Source organism: Seriola lalandi, unplaced genomic scaffold (genome assembly GCF_002814215.2).
Source record: "Seriola lalandi dorsalis isolate HSWRI2012SDOR001 ecotype SW California unplaced genomic scaffold, Sedor1 jcf7180002054977, whole genome shotgun sequence".
Lineage (NCBI taxonomy): Eukaryota > Metazoa > Chordata > Actinopteri > Carangiformes > Carangidae > Seriola > Seriola lalandi.
Window position 1 is genome coordinate 592125 of NW_019525527.1, and position 7449 is coordinate 599573.

The window sequence follows — 7449 nt, forward strand, 5'->3', positions numbered from 1 at the left end:
GGGGAGGGGGGGGGCAGAGAAGGAGGGGAAGAAGTGAAGTGTAGAGAGAGGGGTGGGCGCATCCTGGACTCTCCACAGCTCCGCAGCATCCCCGTCAAACAGCCCGCGGCCGAAAAGTTGCGTTTCCTCACTTCTCAGTCTCTTCGCTGCTCTGCGCGTTTCCTCTCAACTTTCCAGCAGCGGGAAGGATCCGTGATGCGGACAGACGCGGAGAAGTGAACTTTATGTCCACGCCGAGGGCGCGCGCTCTTCTTGGGGATACTTTTTATTTTTCCAAAACACGCGCGTCTTCCTGTAGATGGGATTTCATGTTCCTGCGGGGGATTTCTACACCGCGCCGTCTTTCTGTTTCTTCTTCTTCTTCCCCGCCGAGAGAAAAAGTTTGACTTGAACCAGAGTGAAGGAGAAGGAGGAAGAGGAGGAGGAGGAGGAGAAGGAGCCGAGGCGGAGGGGTCGAGAGGACAGAACCCGCCCGGGCCGAGGAGTCGGGACACGGTGAGTCGGACTCGGTGTTGACCATGTGCTCAGGGAAACTGGAGCTCTGATGTCTGAGTTTGGAAACTGGCGATAAATAAGAGAGTAAACTGACAGAAACTTCTAATTATTATTTAAGTGCTTTAATTAAATCATATACTTCATAATGAGCTCATTAAATTCTGTTATTTACATCGTTATAATACAACAACATCAATTTATTCACTTTCAATTTTAAACTGATGCAAAACTTCTTTTCTCTTTAAATGTGGTGTGAGAATATTTCACCTCTGACTGTTTGTTAGTAAGATATGAAATGATGTGGATCGGCCACTTCAGGCCTTGAAACAGTAAAGAGGACAAACTGACTGTAGGAACTTTTTAGAAATAACCATTTAAGGTTATTTGAGGTTTACACTGATGCCGGAATCCCAGGAATTTGCAACCTGATATTTAAGATGCTCTCCAGTAAATCAGCCTGCACACAGAGGATTTTAAACTTCTTCTTCTCTCTGCGTCTTTTCTCTGAAATACTCAAACTTCCTCTCGTGCGTGACGGACAGAGTTTAATGTTTCCACCATGAAAAGAAGCTAAAATAAATCATTCATGTGATTCTGTAGAGGAAGTCAGGTCTGATCACTCACAGCTTGGATTGATTTCCCCTCAAAGAAGCTCATAAAACTCATTAACATTAAGATTACAGCTTTTAATTGATGCTTTTTGTTTTTCTGCAGCTTCATTTCAAACTGTAGGAAAAGGCCTCACACATTCAGCCCCTTCCTGTTTTCTTCTGTCGGACATTAAAGATAAATCAGTGCAGCAACCATCAGCACATTTTAATAATTCAACAAGCGAATATAAGCAAGTAAAACAACTAAAATGATGCCCGTCTAAAAAACTAAATACACCAGGCTCGTTCCCTCCCTCTCACACAAGATTTTTTTAATGCTGAATGGCCGGTTGCATTCATTTGCATCAGAAAAAAAGTTTTAGTGCATTTGCCATTGTGCAGAATGAAGAGTTCCAGCAGTCAGGGGGCAGGGGGGAGTGAAAAGATGTGAAGAAATAATGGGGCCCCTCACATTATTCAGCATGACATGGGGGCTTCCCAAACCTGTGATGGGGATGTCACTTTCATCCCGCCCCGAGCGCCTTCCCGTGCTGTCATTTTCACACATTCCCTCGTCTTTAATGATCGCAGCTCTGATTCTCTGGCAAATCTGTGGACGGTTCATAAAGAGTGCGAACGCGGGGAAGTGATGGATTCAGTGCAAAAAAAAAAAGAGAAAGAAAAAAGAACGGGGGAAAGAAAAGAGTCTGGCATGCAGGCGGTTGCAGGGCGCGATAAATGTGAATTGGAAGTGAGTAAAACGCCCCGCTGTGAGGACTCAAAAGTCTCTTATCCCACAAAACAACAAGTCCACACCAATTACGCCATGTGGCCCCGGGGCAGTTGTTCCTTGTGGGTTTTGTGGAGAAAAGAAGCATCAGTGGCTTTACACAAGCAGGGGAGTAAATCCACCAGGGCCGGAGGGAAAAGGCTCCCTGCATCTTTTATCATTCACCAGCAAAACCTCCGAACCTGCTTCAACACACACTTCACACTTCCAGCAACACGAGCAGCCGCAGACACACACACGACCGACGAGCTCTCAGCCGTCAGGTTTATCTTTAACATTTTATTTCCTCCAAAATAAAACCAGCATCAAACTCTGGAAAATGATTATTTTATTCTTCAGAATAATCCAACTGATCTGATTAGTTTCTGTCAATTAACCAATCAATTAATTTACTAATTGCTCAGACTTTACTGATTCACAGAGAGCACATAAAATAGGACCTTTCAGTATAAAAGTTTTGTAAGAATTAAAACATCTTTTAAGGTGATAAGTTTGAACCTTATTCATCTGAATTTGTCGGACAAAAACCCGACAGACCAGGTGATTAATGATCAGTAGATAATTCTGATCAATATTTAACTCATTAAATATGCATAAATGCCAAATAATCTGAAGATCTGTGATTTTACATTTTATCAGCTCAACGGTTGAAAATCCTCCTCGTCTTATTTTAGAGAAACCTGCGAGTGTGTTCCAGGCTGTAGGACTCCGCCACACTTCCTCTGGTGTGTTTGGATTACAGCTGTTATGGATTTATGTTTGAGTGGATTACTCTGTTTGCTTTTCCCGCTGACCCCTGCTAATCACCGGCAAACAGCTTCAACAGTGAACCCAGCTCCAACAGATCAGACGCTCCAGTGCTGAGGGAATGAAGAGAGAAGAAGTTCCTTCATGTCTTTCTCCTCTCTAACGCTCTGAGCTGCACATCCACATCCAGTGTGTGACTCACTGTGAAACTCTGGTCACTTCTTCTACCAGATCTTTCATGACATGAGAAACTTCCTCCGACAGAGGAAAGCAGCGATCAGGCAGCGGCAATTACACATGATGAAAACAGAGCTGTGTTTAATGCAACGCCGTCACACACACACACACACACACACACATAGACCAAGAGACATCACAAATCAAAGGTCCAGGGGCCGCTGGGGGCCTGTAGCTTTTCCTCTTTGCTGTGTACGTAAAGCTCCTCGGGATCGGCTTTGATGCGTCTGTTAATTAACTCCTGAAGGGACGCGGCAACGCCACGCTCAGGCCTGACAGCCGCTGAGCAGGGGAGGCCGAGTGTGTGTGTGTGTGTGTGTGCGTGTGTGTGTGTGTGTGTGTGTGTGTGTGAGAATCTGAAGGGCGGATGTGAAGGGTGCCCCACGCTGTGAGGAAAGACGCCCGCGATGACATTTTGACACGCTGTGAAACGAATGATCCAGATCTCAGAGAAGTGTAGGCTGTGTGTGGAGGGACAGACCCCCCCCCCCCTTCAGCGGGGTGCGTTTGGTTATCACAGGGCGGTTATCACCAGATCTGATAGCTTTGCCATGTTCAATGATGGCCTCACGCGGCGCAGAGGATGACTGGCTGCTTGGTGATGAAGAGCCGAGCGGCGGTGGAAGTGAGAACAGGCTGTGAACCGCCGCCGGCCGCAGGAGCATCAACCAGCAACAAACGCCACAGAGCTTTGTTGTTTTTTTCCTTCCCAAAAATTTTTTAACATGTGGCGTCCCTGCGGGGCCATGTGGTATTCTTTAGCAATCAACCCCCCCCCCCCGGCCTCGTCCTTCCGTGAGCTCAATCAGACCTTGAGGTCAGGAGGAATCTGTCCGGCCCCCGGAGGCCCCCCGCTTCTTCTTTCCTCCCTCCAGGAAGGGAGGGTGCGCGTCAGGGGCCGGGGACAGACTTCATCCTGGGGGCCCCTGGAGGTCTGTGACATGCCGTTAGTGACGGGGGCCTCAGCAGGTTTTCCAGCGTGTCAGAGACCATTAGCTCTGGTTTCAGGTGCGAGCGGCGCTGCTGCTGTTTGACAGCTGTGAACCTGAGAGGCCACGCCTCCGACCGAAGCACGAGCACAAACACCAACGCATCAAAATACTCCGAGATTACACAGAAAACTACAGTACACTACAAGTATCAGAAGTACCTCCAGGGTCCATACTGACATTTATATATTAACATGTACAGTCTTTAATGGAACTGTGTGTGTGTGTGTGTGTGTGTGTGTGTGTGTGCGCACAGTAACATGAAGAAGACAATCTGACACAGTATCCTACATTTACATTTATCACACTGTGATGCAAATACTCCAGTTATTCTTGACTGCATTATGTTGTGCAGGTGTTCACGCACATTATTATGTATTCACACACACACACACACACACACACACACACACACACACACACACACACACACTGATGGTTAGCCAACTGTGACTCAGAGCAGCAGGGAGTTTCCCTGGACGCTTCATGTAAGAGCGATGGTGAGCAGCTATCACTCTCAACACTCACAGTGGAACAGAGTCTGAACAAACCTGCGTTTGTCGCCTTGTTTTGTTGCTAAGTGAAGTCGTCATGGTTTCCACGTCCGACATCACATTCAGTGTAGTTCAGTTCAGGATTCATGATCTCTGTGCTCCTGATTTACACTAATCACTCACTTTGATGGCAAATAAATGATCTAACAGAAGACAGACAGACACAGTATGGATCTATAAGTATAGTATAGTATAAGACTCACTGTAGGTGCTGATAAACGATTGGTCCGTCCGGGCGGCGAGCAGGAAGTGAGTGGTCCAAACTGCTGCTGTAAAACAGCGAGTGGCCGCGCTGCAGCCGCACCATTTGGCCGAGGGTCAGGGATCAAAGCAGTCAGGCCTCGGCGGTCAGTGTGGACTCGACGCCGTCGGCATGCAGAGCTGGGGGGGGGGGGGGAGAGACACACATATGGCAGGACTTCAGTGAAGATGACAGAGACAACTGCAGCTTGTGATCTCAGGAGCAGGATCACAGTGGGTGGGTTTAGTGTCCTGCTCAGAGATGCTTGGGCACCGGAGGTTGCAGGTTTGATTCCTCATGCCCCCCCCCCCCCAGTTTTTCCCTCTCTCTCTGGGTGTTTCTGATGTTAACTGTCGGCTGGTTCACATCTGAACTTGTGTAAATGTTTTCTGAGATTTCATCAGATCCACAGTGACGTACAGAGCTGCTCTGCTGTTTCACCAGCAGCTTCAACACATGAGACTTATATATATATATTATATATTATATATATTATATATTATATATATGTTGAACAGAAAACATGGCCAACAACAAACGCTAGAAACAGTCAGTGCAAACAGACCAAAACTACCAGCTGGTAGTTTCCTTTTCCCTTCACGGCCCAGGCTTCAGTTGGAGGCTTCAGTTGGTTTAAAAGCAGAAACACTTGAGCTCATTATTGCTGCTTCTTTCTTTAATCGTTTACTCTCAACGTTTCCTACAACTGTTCTGAATAAAGCTGCAGTCCAGAATATTCAGTTTGCACTGAAATAAAACAGAAAAGCAAACCCTCACATTTAACGAGCAGGAACCAGAGACGGGTTCATGGATCATTCATCTACATGATTGACTCCGTTTGAAAATAAAATAAAGGTATGACTGCCGGAGCCTCGCAGGAAGCAGGAAGCAGGAAGCTACCTTGAAGCGCTGCTACTGCAAGAAAGAAGAAATAAAAGCCAGGTCAGGGTCGCTGTGGCGCACAGGTGGGAGGCGGCGGGAGCGGAGCTGAATCCTCCTCCTCTGAACTCAGCCGCCACATCTGTTTGCTGTTGTGAAGGCAGCAGCAGCTCAGCCACAGGATATTGAACATCCAGGCTGACAGACGGGTGTGAAGCTGCTCACACTGACACAGGCTGTTGTTCCCGTCAGTCTCCTCTGTTTATTATCAACCGAAGGACAAACGGCCAAACAAACAGTAAGACACCAACAAGAGGCTTCATCATATCTGGCCTCATGGGAGCACTTCCTGTCTCCCTCGTGCTCTGTTTTTAGCTCTCAGATCGGGGCTTGTGGGTCTCACTGCTTCTCTGGAAGTCGAGAGAACGAGTCTGAGGAAGTCGGTATAAATTCAAATGTCACTGTTAGCCTCTATTTGTGCTTTCGCTGCTCGTCCAATAAACCACCGTCTTTGGGTTGAAGCCGGATTCTATTTTCGACTCGCCACCGACCGGGGCTTCTTTTATGGGATAGCTATTATTCAAAGGAGAATAGGTGTAGGGCCCAACCATAAATTCCAGCAAGTGGCCCTTCGAACGAGGAGCCGCGCCGAGGAATTGACTACGTGCTCTGTGATTTTACTCGGGTACGCCGTGACCTTTTGAGCTGAGACAGACTCATTTGTTTGCTTGACAAGAGCTGCTCTAATAATTCAGGGGGACAGTGGCTGCTGGTAATATTCGGTGATGAGCCAAACTGTACTGCTGTGAGCCGCCTACACCTGGAAGGCAGGGGCATTTGTTTTCCTGACGCAGGAAATACCCTCTCACTGCAGGCTGTTTGACTCCTGTGAGTCGGGGCCTCCACAGCACTAATACACACCCTGTGTCTGAGTGTTTGTGGGCCCCCAGGCTTCTCTCAGTTAGTCACAGGTGTTGTTGTGCAGGCAGCAGTCTGTCTCTGCGGAGGCCGAGTCAGAGTGCATCACGGTGTCGGATGTGCATCGTTACATTGTGAAGTGTGTGTCAGTAAAACTGTAAAAACTACAAACCTGCGACTTTTATGCAGAAACAAAACAGCAAAGCTTGTAACAGTCGTACAGGAAGTGGAATATTAAAACACGGTTAACAGGAAGTGATGAAGAGTAAAGTGTCTGCAGACAGAAGCTGGTTACAGCAGAGCAGCAGAGACTTCTGAGGTGACAGAACAAACACTCATTGATTTCAGCACAATGACTGGACACAGAGGGGGGAGGGGCGCTCTGAAGCTCTTCCCTTAAATAACCTTATTGTAAGGATCTCTTTGTTGGCCATTATACTCAAATGAATCACTGTGAGTCCTCAGAGAGGAGCCCACAGTCAACAGTGGGAGGTGACGGTTAATTACACCACTAACTGAGCTATTGACTTGCTAACCTGGTTGTTAGCTACCTCTACAAGGCGAGTCAGTGGTAGCCGCTCTCCCGTGTCACCTCTGGTCAGGGGTTATTCTCTGGTTTCACTAATCTACATTTTGAGGAATATTTAAACAGCTGATCAGACGTTTAAACTGTATTAAACCTGAATCTTCTTCATGCTACAAGAAAACCATTGACGCTCACTTTAATATATATATTTATATATCTATATATACATACACACATATATAAAGAGGAGCAGCGTGTTACTGGAGCTTAAATCTTGGTCAGGCTGCAGAGCCAACACCAATCACTAAGCACCTACATGTGTGAACAGCAAATGTTAAGCCTGACTAATAATGATTTGCGAGGAGAGATCAGAGGACTGCGAGCGTGAAAGACCGCCATTATGTGCCTCATATATCACCTCAACTAAAGGGGCCTGTGTGTGTGTGTGTGTGTGTGTGTGTGTGTGTGTGTGTGTGTGTGTGT

At 47.1% G+C, this 7449-nt stretch overlaps 1 protein-coding gene across 1 annotated transcript in view; it reads left to right on the top strand.

The window, feature by feature from the left end:
- Positions 1–92: 92 nt before the first annotated feature.
- LOC111646880 (transcription activator GLI2-like) overlaps positions 93–7449 on the top strand; it is a 64962-nt gene continuing 57605 nt past the window's right edge. The window contains exon 1 of the mRNA XM_087171156.1: positions 93–495. The gene's annotated coding sequence lies outside the window, so the exon portion shown is untranslated. The remainder of the gene's footprint in view (positions 496–7449) is intronic.